General features: G+C 49.7%; 1 long non-coding RNA gene across 2 annotated transcripts in view; it reads left to right on the top strand.

Annotated features, from left to right (window-relative positions):
* The window catches only part of LOC125311524, a 77261-nt gene that overhangs the window by 46579 nt on the left and 12075 nt on the right, over positions 1 to 18607 (top strand). For both annotated transcript variants that reach the window (XR_007196490.1, XR_007196491.1), the window contains one exon: positions 10113 to 10224. This is a non-coding gene — a long non-coding RNA (uncharacterized LOC125311524). The remainder of the gene's footprint in view (positions 1 to 10112; positions 10225 to 18607) is intronic.

The following is an 18607-nucleotide window of genomic DNA, read 5'->3' as shown; positions in this document are numbered from 1 at the left end:
TGGGGTTCTGCTGCTCTAGGCTCAGCTTTTCTGAGCCCTCGCCTCCTCTACACACACACGCGCACACACACCGCGCATACACACACTCTCACACACACACACACACACATGGTCTCTCCCACTCAGAGGCAGACATAAAACCTCTCTCCTCTCAGCACTGAGAGCGGCATGACTGGCTCCAAAACTGCGGAAAATATCACCCAGACCTGGCCTAACCCTCGCACACTCTCTGATATTTTAATGGTTGGAGACATCAGGAACTTCAGAGAACATCAGAGGCTTCACCCTCAGTGACTCTGGCTTTAGTCACCAACCCTACACCTCCACCCCCCAGATGAGTTGACAGTCCCCTGTCATTCACATGTCTAGCATTTCATATTTTTGTCCTGCAAGAAGGTGTTTTCTTGACGTGACGTGATGGAGCAGTGTATTTAAAATTTTCCCCCCTCTCTGTCTCGCTCACCACTCCTTGCGCTACGGCCACGCCTTCTCCCAATGTCAAGCGTCCATGCAGAGGCATTTAAATATCATCTTTTAGGAGATGTTTGGTCAGTTTCTCTCCACGAACATAAAATAGAATCAGTGTGTTTGCACAAGCACGGATGGAGGTTTGTGTACGTGTGTGGCTTATGTAGCCGTTAAAAAATGTGTTCGCTTTGGCAAAGGGCAACTTTCCACAGGGTGCCTCTTGCCCCCATTTATACAAAACACTGTGTCGGTATGACCTGCCCCGCACACCTGGCTGAGGGGCAAAGGAGGGGTAGAGAGCACACCATGATGCTGCGGCCCTACTGAACACACGGCTTGGTCCTCGTCTGCCTTCTCTGTGCACTACGCGGACACTGTCTGCTGCCTCCTGCACTCGAGAGGCGTTTCTCCTGCTGGTTGAGTGTTTGCTTGAGGTGGCACTCAGTCCCGGATCAAGGCTCTGCCGTTGTTCTATGCTCCGCCTGTACCCTTCCTGAAAACATGACGAGGGAGTCACAAGACATGGATGCTAAAGACAGTTCATGTTTCACATTATTCACGTTACATTTCGCATTACATTTTTTATTTACTTATTTACTTACTTTTTTGTTTACTTGAATGTTATGTTTGTCTGTGGACTTAAATGGTAAAATATGTCTTGTCTTCACCGTGGGATAGTGAGAAACGTAATTTCGATCTCTTTGTATGTCTGGAACATGTGAAGAAATCGACAATAAAGCTGACTTTGACTTTGACTTTGAATTCAGATGATGACGTGCAACACCCCCGACATGTGCAATTCTAGCACGTGCACAGTTAACATGAATATACTCGCATGGACAACTCTTGTCAATTACGTATATGTACTTAATCGCATGCATGCTAAAATGGGTAATTCTCACAATCTAGTCACATAAAAATGCACAATTCTGATATTCTGCAGTATACTAATGAACACACGCGCAATCCAGAGGCAGGAATTGCATTCAAACAGTCAGACACGCGCACACTGTACATGTGTACACACACACACACACACACGCGCTACCCTTTACCCTGCAGGCAGCTATAGTGTTTTACAGCATCCAGAGAGGCTGGCGTGAAAAGCTTCAAAGGAAGTAATCATTTGCTGTTTGAACACAACGCAACTCTCCTCCCCCGCATCTAACGGCCTCTCCCTCACACACACACATGCACACACATGCACATGCTTAATATCCTAGTTAAGCTATCATTTTAAAAGGCCAAACAAACCCCTCACTGATTACCCTGAATAAATCGCTCCAAATGCAAACTCCGCATTAGATCTCAGTGTGGATTCCCTTTATCCGATTGCAGGTGGGGGACGAGGGGGACGAGGGGGGATGGCGCATATACCCCAAACACGCTCACATGTTTGCCAATTCATCAGAAATTCCCCTTGCATCAGGCATTAACCCAGATTATCCTTAATCTATCAAAAGAGCAGCCCCAAACCCCTCTGGGGTTTTTTATCAACCAGTGCCACACATGTGCAGACATGAAATATCATGCTAATGTGTGATATTTCCGTCTGGTTATCGCTCACATTTATCTAGATGCTGCCCAGTGCGCGGCCCATATCTTGCACACACGGACGCATCTCCGCTGGTGGCAAATCCTTCACCGCATGAGCAGGAGCCCTAGATTAAGACGTCCGTCCGGTCTGTATTGCCACGCGCACAGATGCCGTCGTCACGCAAGTCGCCCTACTCGTTTGGCCTCGGCCATCAGGATAAAGCCTCTGAGCCGGAGAGCTTGGTGCTCCTCCAACCCCTCACCCCCACTCCACTCTACTCCACCGTAAACACCACCACCCTAATCTCTGGTCTGCCAGAGAGAATGGGAGGAGTAGGGGGCAGGAGCTGATGGTGCAGATGGAGGTGGTGGTAGTGTTACTGGGGGCAAGCCAGGGCAGGGGCGATTATTCCTTCCAGCTTTCTGGTTTGCCTGGGTGTGGCAGCCCTTAGTAGAGGCTTGAGTTGAAAGTAGGGGTTTAATAGGTCAAAGGTCAGGGGAATAATGGCCACCTCAGGCCACCACACCCCAATGTCCCATTAGCACAGCCCACATATCTCTCCATCTCAAGGCATTGTTCAGTCCCTAGCATAAGGCATTGCTCTGCAGAGGAACGTGTGTGTTTCAGGGAGAGGAGTTTGTGTCAGTAGAGTTTTTCTTTTCTTTTCAATTCTTGATTTTTTTTTTTTTTTTTCTTCCTGCAGCTAATTTCATAGCTGTTGGCATGAATTTCCTTGGAGTTACTGTGTTTGTGTGTGAGTCAGTGTGGACATAGCTGTGTGTGTGTGTGTGTGTGTGTGTGTGTGTGTGTTTTCCAGATAGGGTATGTCCGGTGTGCTGTGTGTGTGTGTTTGACCTGAGGCAGTGGGCTGTGGCAGGGCCCATTAGTCAGTGCTCCCGTTAGAGAGTCTCTCCTGTTAGAGGGCCTGTTGTTTGCGGCGCCGCCCCGCCATCCTCTACCTGAGTGGCCTCGCCTGTGCCAGACACCCAGACAGATGCGCCCTGCAAAAGCCTATTTATCTCCCCCAACCACCTCCACCCCCCTCTGTCTGCTGTGTCTGCTCCCATTTTCTTTCTCTGTCAGCCCTCCTGTTACTCCTCTCTTTTCCCCACTCACCTGTTTCTCTACTGTGCTCAGTGTTTTTTTTCAGGCTCCCATTTTCTCCTTTGTCATAGATGCTTTGCTTCCGCTCCCTTTCTTTGTGCTTGTCTCTTCCTCTCTATCCTTCCTTGGATCTCTCCATTTTTTTTCCCCTCGATATCTCTTTCTTCCAGTTAGCCTTTTCCCCCCTTCCTCTTCCCCCTCTCTATCCCTCGCTCTCTGATTACTATCTCATTTTTCCTCAAAATGACCTCTCCTCTGGCTTAGAAGTCTCACTCCAGCCGATTGATGTTGAGCGGCTGTGTTTTTATAGCTGTGTGTGTGTGTGTGTGTGTGTGTGTGTGTGTGTGTGTGTGTGTGTGTGTGTGTGTATTTGTGTCTGTTTGCAAGCAGACCAGCAAAAACTGAAGAGACATCGCAGTGTGTATGCCTGTGAGTGTGTGTGTGTGTGTGTTTTGACAAAAGTCGGATCCATGCCGAAGTGCACACAAGCACCCGCTGTGTGTGTTGGTTGGCGTGTGAAGTTGGTGTGCACTCCGTGGCTCTTTCTCTGGATTTGGCCGATTTCCCCCTCGGCTTTGGCTCAGGGCTTGGGCTCTTCAGGGGTTTTGTTCTCTCAGTCTGCACACTTCATAAGCACACACTTCACTTTTCCTTTTGAGTCTGTTGGAATACACTTGGCTCCCTAGTCCTGAAGTCTGGGGTCTTTTTTTTTCCTGCCAGTTTTAACTTGCATGTTGTGCTTGTAGGGGCCAAGATGGTTAAGAAGTCAGAGAAACCACATCCTGTTCCTTCCTTTTCCTCTTCCAGAAGTCATGACCTTTTTCCTTGAAATTGCCGAGGGTCTTGAGATCCGGGATAAGCTACTGAGAGCCATTTAAGTGCACTTTGCTATGGTCAATGGATTAGTCCTCCCAGAGAGGGATATGAGCCATTAACTTCTAGAGGATGTCCCTCCAAGCTTCACATGAAGATACATGCAGCAGGCTCAGAGCTCGTTCTGCACCACACACACACACACACACACACACACACACACGCACACACACACACACACAGACACACACACACGCACACACTTGCGCGCAGACACACACACACACACACTTGCATTCACATAATCCAATATGCCTGATTTAGAAGACAGGGCCACTCAAAGCGACCATTGTCTTTGCTTTGTTCCTCTTGTCTGTTACCCTGTGTCTGTTGGCTGTTTGCCTCCAAAAAAATGCTGCACAAAAGGATGAGCAATCACTGCTGCTTTGCTCTAAAAATACGTTTTGCAAGGGAGGAGGACAAGAGCGCGTACAGCACGAGAAACAATGGCCCACTGTTCCCCTTTTGTCTTCTGGCAGGGTTCTGCTGTGGTTTGGAGTGGGTGGGGGTGGGGGTAAGGATTGGGTGGGTGGGTGGGTGTGTTTAGGGTGTTGCTGTTAAGTTTGAAGTCAACAAGATGGAGGTTTGGCGTTCGCACTGGTTCATGAGTTAATAGAGTTAAGGAGAAGGTAAGAGTGGTTTGATTGAGTTAATGAAGGATGTGGCTGGTTAACACTGATGGGGGAAGCCATTGTGTGAGCGCCTTTGAATTCTTAAAGGGAGGTTTGAGGCCAAATCACACACACACCACTGAGGGGGGCTCTTCAGGTCTCTCCATACCCTTAGGAGCACCAGGACACACACACACACACACACACACACACAGATTCTTTCACACACATTCTGCAAAATGCAAATGCAAAAAAACTGCTCTCGTGGCTGGTCTGTCAATGCGAGGCATGGCTGGTCCTACAATTATTTTTATTTTTTTTACATTTTTTTTTTATGGTTCTCCTTTAATTCTGCATTGATTTAAATTTAAATGTTTTTTTTCTCTCCCTGTAACTCAGACATCATTCAGACTCCGACATTTCTCTGCGACGGCTTATGAGTTCACCATACAGTTTAAGTGGTGAGACCAATTGGCTAGTAAAATTAATCCTGTAAGGAAATATAGGAAAATGTGGTTCTGGGGTACATTCAAGGACAACAGAAAAATGCCGTTGAGAATTTGAGCAGTGGAGAGAGTGCTGTGTGAGAGTAAACACGATGGGGGACCATGGAGACCGGCCCAGCATGGCGAGAGCCAGTGGTTGCTGAGGACGACAGTCTGAATCCCGGGGCCGGGGATGCCCACTGACACGAGGGTAGAGCGTTATGTGGGACGACTGGACTCGAGAAGGAGGAAACAAACTTTGGGCCTCGGTTCCGAGGCTGTGTCTCCCATAGGCAAGTAAAGTGGTGCACACAGCTTGTGCAGTAAACAGCCATTTTAAACAGCTGGACGGCAATCTAAACCGACTCCTCTTAAATGTCTTGCTCAAGGGCGTCGGAGCAGAAGCCTTTTGCCATAAACTTGTGGCATGCACACACACAGCTCACACACACTGACTTGTGAAAAAGGTCTGACCATAGAGGTCTGGGAATTTGTGTGTGTGTGAGTGCAAACAATTTATTTTGTTTGACTCGGCCCCCTTTAGCCTGTGCATCTTTTATTGTATCTTGTCTTCTCCCTCTTTTTCATTCTTTCTTTCCTTGTGTTTTACTTTTATCTGTGTCTCTTCCACGTTTCTCTTTGCTCATGTATGTTGTGTTTATGTGTTCATGCACAAGTCTGCTCGGCCACTATTCTGTGTTCCCCTTTTCGATCTGTTTTGCTTCTGCCTTGCTTAGAAATAGTAGTGAAAAAGCCTCAACCCCCCCCCTTCTTCCTCTCTCTCGCTCTCGCTCTCGCTCTTGCCCTCGCGCTTGCTCTTTCTGTCTCACTGTCAGATAGTAGATAGGGGTAGCCAGAGCAGGCCGGCTATCAGGCATCCTTCTTGCCTGCATGAACACACACTCTAACACCTGCACCCCATCTCACGTCGGCTTTGTGCAGACAGTCCAAAGCGGACGTCTAGTCTCCTCTCCTCCCCTCCACTGAATGGAGGAAAAGAGGATTGCCGTTCAGACAGGAGCCTGCGTTTGTGTGCGTGGGCTGAGCCTCTTCCCTGTCCTCTCCACTGAGTCCCCTATGCGCCCTCCTAAATTAGCCGTCACGTTGCCAAGCTGTAGCCGGCTGATTTATCTCACCGATGCTTATTATTCTTTTGTTTTCACCGTCGGCCGTTATTTAAAGGCTCGCCGTGTCCTTCTATGATTCCAGAATGTTCTCTTTCGACCTTCGCCTAGGACTGCGTTCTGCTGTGTTCCTCTCCTCCTTCCACTCACCAATCATCTGCTGTGCCTCCTCTTAAACCTCCTTTTTTACTCACTTTTTTTCTCTCCTGCTCTCTCCTCCCCATCTCTTGGTGTTTCATATGATGTGGGTTGTAATTAGAGTGCACTCTCTCGCCCTCTCTCTCTGGCATTGGGGCTGGGATGGGGGCTGCTCTGACTGGCAGCTCCGTTGTACAGGCTGTCGCCAGCCGTCGTTCTCTTCGCTCGGCCTGAGACGTGGGCCCTCGCGCTAAATTGGAAACAGCGTTGCGCTAATCAAATGTCAGAGATTGCGCTGTCTCTGGAGGGAGTTTTGACGTAGCTACCTCACCCTCTTCTGTTCAGTACCCCCCTCCTCCACCACCATCAACCTCCCCACCCCCACCACAACCAAATTTGATTTTGATCAGTTATGTGGAAATGCATAGATTGAATGAATCACAGCATGAATGACCACCACCAACCCTCACAACACATACACCCCCATGAATATAATCATGTTTTAATCTTCTATGCTGTCAGCTGGTGTAAAGTTTCTCACACCCCAATACACACACACATACCACCTTCACTGACTATTTCCCCCAAACCCGTGTGTGTGTGTGTGTGTGTGTGTGTGTATTGGGGTGTGAGTGTTCTCTGAGAAGCGCATGGCTACCTGGCTGACGGCCCATTGATCGGCGTGGCGTTAAAACGAACCAGCGCATCCGATGTGATTTCGGACCGCAGGACGCCCAGCAGTGGAGCCCATCCTGCGGCCAGCGGATCCCTCATTAGACAATCAATTAGTGGCCCCATGCTCCAGTGGATGAGTAATGGTCTCCACCACCTCCCTCCAACGGGCCGCTGGAAAGCAACAGGACAGTGTGGCTACTAGCGAGGGGCAGGACCGAGTTAATCACACACAGAGCCCATAGGTGAAGAGATACGAGATGGAGAGGTTGAGACTGGAAGTGGGACTTTAGTGGGATTAAGGAACATCAGCTATAATTAGTCAAAGAAAACTTTAAATGAAATTCATTTCCTGGTCTATTGGACATGGTTCCATAACAGAACTAAATGTTATTCTTCTTAACCCTCTGTAGCAACCGACTACAGCAGACAGCTATTCAAAAGTCATGTTCTGTTAAATGCATTGATTGATTAAATGGTAAAACTGTATATTAGCCATCAGAGTGCTATCTACTGCACCACTCCATAGACTTTTGTTCGGTGGTCAGTAGTTATTACTGCAACCAAAATTTTGCTCTCAAACCAAGATGGTCGACAAACAGCCACCTATGTTGGCTAGAGCAGGAATATCCTGTCAATTCTGTTATTCCAGGAGACTCCTGCAGACTGCAGTTAAAACAAATATGACACATGTATAAAGTAACATCTATGTTGTACTATTATTGTTCAAGTATTTATTTCCCATAAGTCGTAAACTTCAATTAACCAAGTTTCTTAAAAGCATTAAAAACCAATATGTAAATAGTACTTACACAGTGTGGTAGTGGTTGTAGAAGTGCAATTCATTTTTCCTCTTTCTTTTCTTATTAATGACATTGCTTCAAGTTGAGTGCTTAAGTGCATGTAGTCAACTACAGTGGACATATGTATAACCTTCTGAAAAAAAGCAAAAAAAAAACGTTCAAACGTTAGACATTCATAACTGCAGCATCAGAAGGTTAATGTCTATGTATTTTATTATAGTATTCTAATGAAATATTGTAACGCTTAATTTATATAACGTCATTAATAAGGAAACGTATGGAAAATCTAATGGAGGACGGCTTCATTAATGGATGTCGGTACCATTTTGTAGTGGGGTGTGGACAGCATTGGCTTGGCACTGGCTTGCGCGGTCATCACACCTTGAATCTCTTGTCCTTCCTTTGACACCGGTGTTTAAAGGCGATGGATGTGCTGATGTGGAGATGGATGGAGAGGCTGGGCGTCTGGGCCCTCTGGTTGGCCGCTCGGGTCCCGAGGGGCGGGACGACTCACTGGAGCGGAACATAAGGTGTGGAGGACTTGTGTTTGATGGATGGGTGCGTGTGCATGGGTGTGGTGCTGATGCTGGGCTAGAAAAATGAGTGCTGCGGATAGGATGGACAGATGGATGGATGGATGGATGGATGGAGTGACTGTAAAGGTGGGAGAGATGGATGCTTGCGTGGATGCCATTTGTGCCAAAGCAGGACTGTTCTGTGCTGTTCTGTTCTGTGCGGTTCAGTTCGGCCTGTACAGAGCAGCTGTGGTCCTGTGTTGAATCTGGGAAGCGGCCAACTCTGATAGTGACCGTTTGTTTTGGCTTTGCTATCAATATTGGGATAGCCACTGGAGGGTGGAATGCTGCTCTCAGAGGGACTCTGACACTGTTGTGTGTGTGTGTGTGCGTGTGCGTGATTGTTTGTGTTTTGTGGGAGGGCACTCTTCGCTTCTGAACTTGAAAAGCTGGAGTGTTAGTTAAGATATGTGAAAAGGGCCAATGTGTGTGTGTGTGTGTGTGTGTGTGTGTGTGTGTGTGTGTGTGTGGGCCGTGTGGCAATCCTGGGTAAGCCTGCAGAGTAGAGATGATCTCCATACTGTTTTTATCTCATTCTACCCCATCGAGAACAAAGGAAACTTCTCGAGCTTTCCAAAACCACCACCCACCCCCATTTTTATTTTATTTTTTCCTCATCCCCCTCTCTCTTTCTCTTTTCTTCTTTTGTTCTTTCCCTCTCTTGTTCTTGCTTCTGTTCTCTCTCTCTCTCTCTCTCTCTCTCTCTCTCTCTCTCTCTCTCTCTCTCTCTCTCTCTCTCTCTCTCTCTCTCTCTCTCTCTCTCTCTTTCTCTCTCCTCCTCCTCCCCTTCGGTCTTTTCCCCCTCTCCTGCTCTCCTCCTATGGACGTTGCTGTTCTGATGGCAGGAGGACTAGAGCATTAATGGGTCCCCCAGACACCGCCGCTAGCCTACAGACGGGCAAGTCACGTGGAAAGTCTCACTTGAGAGAGGGCCAGAACTAAATTACACACACACACACACACACACCAACCACAAGGCCCATGGCTTATCGCTACACGAAAGGGCTGTTGAACAAAGAAAGGACCTGGGAAAAGACAAAAACAAGAAGAGCAAGAAAAATAAAAAGGAAGGGAGTGTGGTACAGAAAGATACAAAGGCTGTGTGTGTGTGTGACTATTTGTCAGCAGTGTGTCTCAATCTTTCAGCCACTTTGTCATTCTCAGCTGGTGTTTACAGTCCATTCAGCCTTGATCGAAGTACACGTATACACACAGAGTCTCTGAAACACACACACACACACACACACACACAAACAAACACGTGCACACATACGCACTACTGCTTCCACTCTCCAAAGACCTGCCAGAGCTGCACCATCCTTTTATCCTGTGACACACACACCACAAACACACACACACAGCACTTTCCTTGTCCCTGGAGGTTGACATACAGGAACTCCCATCTCTGCACCGATGTTCTCTAATTGGCAGCAGTTCGTAGGCAGCACCCATGTCATCCATGTCCCCCCATGGCGCACGGCATGAGCACACACTCGGCACACACACGCTCGTCCTCACGTCCACTCCCACTGCCTGTCTGCCTGCTCCGCCTCTCATCACACCTCTCCAGCCAGCCAGCCAGAGCTGGGCCACACCACACACACACACACACACACACTGCCAGGCTCCAACACTGACTGACTAACCGCTGTGTGTCGCAAGGGAAGTGAGATCATGCCGATGTGGCCGGCCTTGACCCTATGTTCACTTCTGATTCCGCAGGCTTGTTGACCAACAGACAGACCGACCCGACTGACCACCAGTCAAAAAGATCCACGGGGGGCAGTGACGGAGAAGTTTAGGCTCTGGACTTCAAGAGAAGAGGCCTTTGAAGGTCAGTGGAACTCTGTGTGTGTGTGTGGTGGCGAGGAACGAATTTTCTCGTCTTCATTCCCTTCTGTCTGCCTTCCCATTTTTAAAATTCCATCTGTCTTTTCCCCCTTCTCTCGGCTTCTTTCTCTCAAAGGGCTGATCGTTCTTGGAGCGCCTGGTGGCTTAATTTTTTCCGGCGTCTCCATGGAAAAGCCCTTGAAATTAAATGAAAGCATGATTGTCTCGCTAGGAGAGCAAGAATGAGAGCTGGTTTTTCTATTCGTGGATTCGTGCCTTACCAATAGTTTCTTATTAGCTCTGTACTCGAAGGCGGCCTGCGTAGCCGTTTTAGTGTTTCCGTCACCGTACCTGGCAGAGTGGTTGCTTGTGCAAAGTATACAGACTCATTGCAATATGTCAACCTCCAGGACTGTGGATGGATTTCCGATGACTTCGAGCAGAGGCAGGCTGGGTTGTCACTGAAATAGTTTCGTTTGTTTTCTACAACTTAGTTTTTCTACAACTTTGTGTCAACAGCTGTTGTAGCACATTTTGCCCATTCGAGCCATATGGCCAGCTGTTATATGTGAGGGTGAGGGAGAGAGAACTAGAATATTATCCCTGCTACTCACATAGTCTCTCTCTCGCTCTCTCTGCGTCCCCGATTCCACTTTTTGTTTTATTTGCCATCTTTTCTAAGAGTGTGTGTTTTCGGTGTGATTCTATTCCCCCCCCTTGCTGCCCTTTAGCCTCTACTCCTCTACTCACAGCTCGGTCTCACCTGATTAACTGCTGTACACAAAAAAAAAACCCTCACAAAACATGTCTGCAAAAATAAAGCAAAATGGGTTAAAACAAACAAAAAAAGCATTCAATCTTGTGTGTGTGTGTGTGTGTGTGGGCGCGCGCGCACGCACGCACCAGAGGTGGTATTGCAGTCAGTTCCCTCAGTCTGGATCCGTGGATGAGGTAGATCCGGGTGGAATTTGTCGAAGATCTACCCGGTGGGGGTGTGTGTTTGTGCATGAAATTTGTTTTGCTGGCAGCCGCTGCATTGATGAGGTCGCTTGGCTGCAGCAGTGAAGAAAAGGAATTGCCAGGCCTCTTAACCTGAGTGCTCTGAGATTGGTTGGTTGTTTGTGTCTGTGTGTGTGTGTGTGTGTGTCTGTGTGGTTTATCTGTAAGATTGTTTTGTTTGTGTGTGTGTGTGTGTGTGTGCGCCGGCCTGGAGAGGCTACCCTTAATGAACACTCTGGCTGTCTGCAACAGCAGCAGCAATGACTGGGTGATGAAAAAGCGCCCCTGTGTGTGTGTGTGTGTGTGTAAAGGTGCGTTGCGGCTGGGTGGAGAGCGAAGGCGGTTATTTAGTGTGATTTCTCAGGAGGGTCAGCCTTTGCTCAGGACGGAAGCCTGAGGTGGTGCTCTGTCACTGCGGCCAAGAGCGTCTCAATCACTTCAGCCCACACACACACACACACACACACACACTCTCTCACTTTCACACACTCACTCTCACACACACACATCCACACATGTACGCACCACACAGACTATTGTTATAGAGCCTTTCCTAGGATTAGGGAGTCATTAGTTGTCTGCAGAAGCATGCATTCTAAATGCATCCAGCAGTTATCCTTACTATGCACAGTACAAACACATACAGACAAACCTATGCCCACACATAGAGAGAGAGAGAGAGAGAGAGAGAGAGAGAGAGAGAGAGAGAGAGAGGGTGTGTGTGTGTGTGTGTGTACATGTGATGAAGATGATTGGAGCACTGGAGGGGAGTCAGTGCCTGCCAAGGACAGGCACCTCATTTCATCCTGAAGGTCAGTGCTGTCCTGGTGTGAAAGGATGTGCTGCTGCAGCAGGCCACCTCACACACTACCAGCGCCACACATAGCTGCTCTTTTGTTCCTGCTTGTGCCTACATGTGTGTGTAACTGTGTGTGTGTGGAGGTTTTGTCTGTTCGTGTGTGTGTGTGTGCGGGTGCCTATGTGGTAGTGGGGTGCATACATTTTTAGTGTGAGGTTGAATGTTGTTAAGATTCTGTCTATGTAAGCATTTTTATGCAAGACTGACAGTTTGCACTGAGGGGGATTGCATTTATACCTCCCTGTGCATCTGTGTCTCTGTTTGTGTGTGTGTGTGTGTGTGTGTGTGTGTGTGTGTGTGTGTGGTCAGCCAGTTTCCCGAGGCCTCCTGAGTGCAGTGTTCGGTCTGAAAGGCTCTGCGTGTGTGTGCGTGTCTCTGTGGAACTGTGTGTGTGTGCGTGCAGAAGTGTGGGGGCCCCTGGCTTCTGTGTGGTCCAGTATTCACCAGTTAGACCACTGGTAGCCCCAGTCCAGAGGAAGAATCCACCACCAACACACACACACACACACACACACACACACACACACACACACACACACACACACACACACACACAAAACCTAAGGCCTGCTCCCCACCACAGCGTCCTAATTATAACCGGAGGGGCTCCCCTCTCACTGATCATCCCCATTCACATTCACCAGCACTGAGGGATGGAGGGAGAAAGAGAGGGGGAGGGAGGGAGGGAGGGATGTGTGAGAGGGATAGAGGACAGACATTTCCTTCTGTTTTCATGCTTAGGTGCATTTATCGAAAGCTTAAGCGATCCCTATTCAGTCGCTAACTCTCTGCACACAAGCCCAGCACCACCAGGGGCCTGTGTCATTCTGTTGGCCTGTGTGTGTGTGTGTGTGTGTGTGTGTCTCTACTGTGATTGTGGGGCAGGGCTTGATGATGGTGTGTGTGTGTGTGCGCGCATGTGGCCCCTGCAGGACTTTTGTTTGGCCGGTCGGCCAATCTGCTGATGAAATGAATGGAGTAGCATGAGGGAAGAGCAGCCACAGGAGAGAGAGGGAGAAAGCGAGGGAGAAACAGAGGCCTTCCAGCGGGGAGAGATAGCAGCCGAGCGGCTGAATAGATAGCGGGTCCAGAAACCCTGCCAAAGACATTTTTAATTGGAGGGGAGAGAGAGCGAGGCATTCTTGTTTCTGGACCAGGGAGGGAGTGCCCTGAACACTGCCAAGAAACACAACAATGCAACAATGCCCAACGCAGAGGACATGGATAATGGAGGAAGAGAGAGAGGGAGGGAGAGTCTTCTCATTCCCTCACTCAGTTTCTCCCGTTCGGCTTCGCGCTTTCACTGACTCCTCTGTCCTTCCTCAATCCACTCTCTTGATTTATTTCTCTCTGTCTTTCTCTCTCTCTCTCTCTCTCTCTCTCTCTCTTTCTCTTTCTCCCCCGGCCTCTGCTGACTTATTGGGCCAAGTGCGACGCCATTAGGCTCAGAGAGGCCAGAGGAAGTGTGAGAAACTGACATGGTGTGTGTGTCTCTCCTTCTGTGTTGTTGTGTGTTAGTGATGAGAGTGTGTGTGTGTTTCATCTTGGATGCGGTTCACGCTTGGCCTACCCAGAGGTGTGAGATACGAGTGAGAGGTGTGTGTGTGCTCTTTTTGGCAAAATGGTATGGATCTGTCATGAGACACACACACACACACACACACACACACACACAGGCACACAGGCTCTGGGCCCAGCTGTGTGGGGCAGTGTCTGACTAATTAAAATCTTCAGAATGACCCCCTCACTGACCACAGCAGGAGGTGCAATGACAGGACAGGAGCTGCAATGGGTCGATACTAGGGCTCAAATCAACACTGCAGGCTGACATTCCTCCTATGAACACATATATGCATGCACACTCTCTCTCTTAGACACACGCGCACACACACACACCACTCCAACACCTCTCATATCACCGCCTCCGCCTCTCGTAGACGCGGGGATGCTATCACTCTCTGCGCTGCTGAGCTGGTGTTATGTGCCAGGTCATATCTGTGAGTCGCAGCTCTGATTTATGCCTCTCTGTAGCAGCCGTCTGCTTGCCTGTCTGCCTACTTGTGTCCCTGCCTGCACGTCTGTTTGACTGCCTGCACAGTGCATAGCATACCTACCTGTCTCCCTCCTTACACAGTGCATACCTACCTGTCTCCCTGCCTGCACAGTGCATACCTACCTGTCTCCCTGCCTGCACAGTGCATACCTACCTGTCTCCCTCCTTACACAGTGCCTACCTACCTGTCTCCCTGCCTGCACAGTGCATACCTACCTGTCTCCCTGCCTGCACAGTGCATACCCACCTGTCTCCCTCCCTACACAGTGCCTACCCACCTGTCTCCTGCCTGCACAGTGCATACCTACCTGTCTCCTGCCTGCACAGTGCATACCTACCTGTCTCCCTCCTTACACAGTGCCTACCTACCTGTCTCCCTGCCTGCACAGTGCATACCTACAGTACCGGTCTCCTTCCTTACACAGTGCATATCTACCTGTCTCCTTCCTTACACAGTGCATATCTACCTGTCTCCTTCCTTACACAGTGCATATCTACCTGTCTCCTTCCTTACACAGTGCATATCTACCTGTCTCCTTCCTTACACAGTGCATATCTACCGGTCTCCCTGCCTGCACGTCTGTTTGACTGCCTGCACAGTGCATACCTACCTGCTCTCACGCCAGCTTACATGCCAGTGTTCCAGGCTCCGGTGTGTAACTCGCAATTGATATATAATCGAGCAAATACAGTGAGATGCTATAGCAGGGATGAAGATACTAAGATGCTACCCACACTAGCTGTAAAGGTCTGCCAATGGGTGCTGCCAGACTGTGTGTGTGTGTAAGGGAAAGAGACAGGGGGAATCAGGGTTTGGAAGCAAGGCAAAAAGAGCATAATGTGGAAAAGCCCACAGTTGCCGCTTCCAAGCTGTTTTGGATGGGACTGCACCTTTCCCCATCCTCCCTCGCTTCAAAGCACTCTCTTCATCGCCGGCCCCAGGGGGGCTGAACATCTGCCTGCGACAGCAAAGGCATCAGGCTGCCTCCACACTCACTCTATAAATATCCTCCAAATAGTGTGCTCATACACACACTTGTGTATGCAGTCTGCCTAACCTTGTGTGTGTATGTGTGTGAGATGTCTGATTTTTACTTTGTGTGTGTGTGTGTGAGATTATACTGTGTGTATGCTTTTTGTGTGTATGTTGTATCTGCAGTTGTGTACCTGCATGTGTGTCTGGTCTGTTTCCTCATTCGAATGTGATGGTGTATGTGTGTGCGCGCAGCCTTATCGTGGGCGCAGTGTGCTGCGTGGGAGATATCAGCCGTCTGCAGGCCCATGTGTGGCGGCACACCGCTGTGCTGCTCCGTCTCCACGCCAACCCCGACTCCGGGCTGCTCTCCCCGGCCTGCCTTTGATGCCGCCTCCCAGGGCCTCCCAGCAAATTACACCCCCTACTCCCAGCCAGCCCCCCAACCCCAAACTAACCTACCCTCTCTCTGTGATTGTGTTCCTTTACTGCAGCCCACACACACACACATGGACACACACGCACGGACACACTCACACACACTCACACACGGACACACTCACACACACGGACACACGGACACACACACACACATGGACACACACGGATACACACACAGGCAGAGGTTAGGGAGGGACTTAGCATGTATGCTGAAGGTGTCCTGGGAATCTGTCCGTGACCATCTCCAGCAGTCGTAACACTGTAACACTCCCTGTGGCCAGTAAATCAGCTCGCTCCTCTCCGCTTCTCTCAGCTATGCACAGCTCGTCGGCACAGCAGCGCAGCTCGCGGCTTCATCAAAGGCCCAGGCGGACCCCCGCTCACCGGCCCTCTCTGCAGGCCACACAGGCAGCCGGGGCACATGCACACGGAGAGGAAAGTGTGTTTGTTTTAGAAGTTGGAGTGAGGTGCAGTTCATTCAGAGAGAGGGGGGGGGGGCAGGGAGAGGAGACAGTGACATTTTAAAGGCACACGGCCGTGTGTTTGGCTGCCGGATACGGCGGCCACATGAGTTGTTACTCGTGGATCTCGTCAGCTAATATTAGCATGCAGGCAGGAGGCCTCTGGAGAAGTGACCCAGAGGAGGAGCAGATGGGAGTGTGTGTGTGTGTGTGTGTCAGGGACACAGTTCTGAGCACTGACAGGTATTTCACACATTATGGTAAGTGTGGAGCAGCCAGGATCACGGCTAAGCCTTTTGTCCTTGATTACTTGTGCTAATGAGATTGAACCAGGAGGCTCCCAGGCTTGAGACATGGAGCTGATGTAGACTGTCGGACTGGGATCGGGGAAAAACAGCTCCCCGTCCCTCACTGGTGTATTTCCACTGTATACAGTCTTTAGCACACACAGGGCTAACTAGCTGGCTTTTCATAATATGGTCTCCATTCAAATCCTGTTTTTTTTGTGTTCAAGAATTAAAAGGTTTTAAGCAAAGACTAATCATTTATGTAGCCAGCAGGTAAAGGATTTTCCATGACGACTAGATGGAATGATCTGGGATAAACTGTTGACAGATGTTCAGCGGACGGCGACAGCAGACCCGTTGCTGTTCGTATCTTACCCTTGTCGCTCGTATCTCATTTCAGCAGACCAACTGAAACTCTCCCCAGACTGCCCCGCCCCCCACACACACACACACCCTTTTCCAGAATGGGAACGAAAGCGACTGCAGTCAGTGGCTGTGTGTCGCAGTAGGAGAGGAACGCAGGAGAGCTTGTTGTTTAGCTGAACCTCAAGAGCGCTGGGAAGGACAGAGCGGCAGCGGCATACAGAAAACGCCCAGGCAGGCAAACGACAACGAGACAGGGAGTGGAAGAGATGGTGAGTGTCAGAGACAGAGGATGGAGAGAAAGGAAGAGATGGAGAGGAGCAGAGAGAGAGAGAGAGAGAGAGAGAAGTCCTCAGATGGTCCTGACTCATCATGCATCAGTAGGGAGAGAGAGGTGTGAGACGGGCGGACAGCCTGCCGCGGCTTTAATAATAATACGCTGGGATGGCCTCCTGCTCCCTTACTCGCTCACTTTACCCACACACACCTCCAGCTTACGGATGGATGGATGGATGGGTGGGTTGATTGAGTGAGGAGGGAGGGAGGGACTGAGCACAGGGGCGTGAGCGAGTTGGCAACTCCATGAGACCGAGCACAGTGTGACATGATAAAGTGGCATAATGCAGAAAGCCGTTCTCAGCAGCTACTGGGATGACCTGTTATTTTATCTTTCGGTTTGTTTTTGTTGTCGTTTTTTTTCACGCTGTGTTCGGCTGTGCAGTGGCTGAGAGGAGCGAGATGCTGGCTGTTGTTGGTGCATGAAAACAGAGCCGTTGCAGCAGGCCAAGCGTTGAAGGGAAGAACTGCTTAGAGTCAGCAGCCGCACTCGTGTAGTGAGATTGTCATGCAGCTGCCGCTCACGGACGGAGTGATTTACTACACACGGCTGGGTGTGGTAAGGCGTGCAGGAGGAGATACAGGCAGTTAACAAGACGAACCAAGCGGAGAGGGATGGAAGTGGACAGAGAGCCCAGGCCAGGAAGAGAATGTATGCGCTGGCAGGGAGCCCTGGACACTGGAACAGTCCAGTGGGAGAGGAGGCCAGGCCAACGGTGGTGGTGGTGGAGTGGAAGTGTTGCATGCTGGGATGGGGTCAGGGCCCAGGGAAGAGAGCCTTTTTATGGTGGAGGGATCTGGCCACTGGGGTGTCAGGCGGACACCCCTCCCACTGGGCAGGAGGGGTCAGCCTGAGTGCCTGCCCCCGCATGAATCACTGGCTCTTCTGGGTCGTCGTTCTCTCCGAATCTCTCTCTCGTTACAGCGCCCTCCCCTCTTTTCATCTTTTTCTTCTTTCCGTTTTCTCTCGCTTGGTTTCACTGCCCTTGGTTTTTCTATCTTGTTTTTGTTAGTTTTGTTCCTTCTGTCTTTTTGTCCTTTAAGATACATACTCTGCATCCCAGTCTGAGGCCTTGCAGTTGATTTCACACACACACACACACACACACACACACACACACACACACACACACACACACACAGAATTGGCTGTATTAATGCAGAGGATGAATGTAAGATCGCTCATAGTGGAAAAGAGTGAAAGCATGTCATTGTTGGAGATGCACAAAAACATGTGAGGGAGTACTTCAGAAGAACCCTCACACATCCAAGGTTTCAGGCGAAGCTTTTCAAGCACCGAAAACTTTACAAACTCTCCCCCTCTTTCACGCATAGAGACACACACACACACACACACACACACACACACACACACACACACACACACACACCAATTCCCACATACGCAAAACACACTCTCAGCCCTCACAGCACATTCTTGCACTCCTTATGCGCAGTCACACTCTTGACACGCTCTCAATCCTCCGGCTGCCACACTTCTGACAGCTCTAGAAAGCTGCCAAACCGCTTTTTTTTTAGTTTAAACCGCATGGCACTCTCGCTCGTTCGTCCGCTCGCTCGCTCAACTGTGATTGCCAGCTCCCGACCCCCGTGC

This window comes from Alosa alosa, chromosome 18, assembly GCF_017589495.1.
Source record: "Alosa alosa isolate M-15738 ecotype Scorff River chromosome 18, AALO_Geno_1.1, whole genome shotgun sequence".
In the NCBI taxonomy this organism is placed as follows: Eukaryota; Metazoa; Chordata; class Actinopteri; order Clupeiformes; family Clupeidae; genus Alosa; species Alosa alosa.
This window is presented reverse-complemented; position numbering and strand designations above follow the sequence as displayed.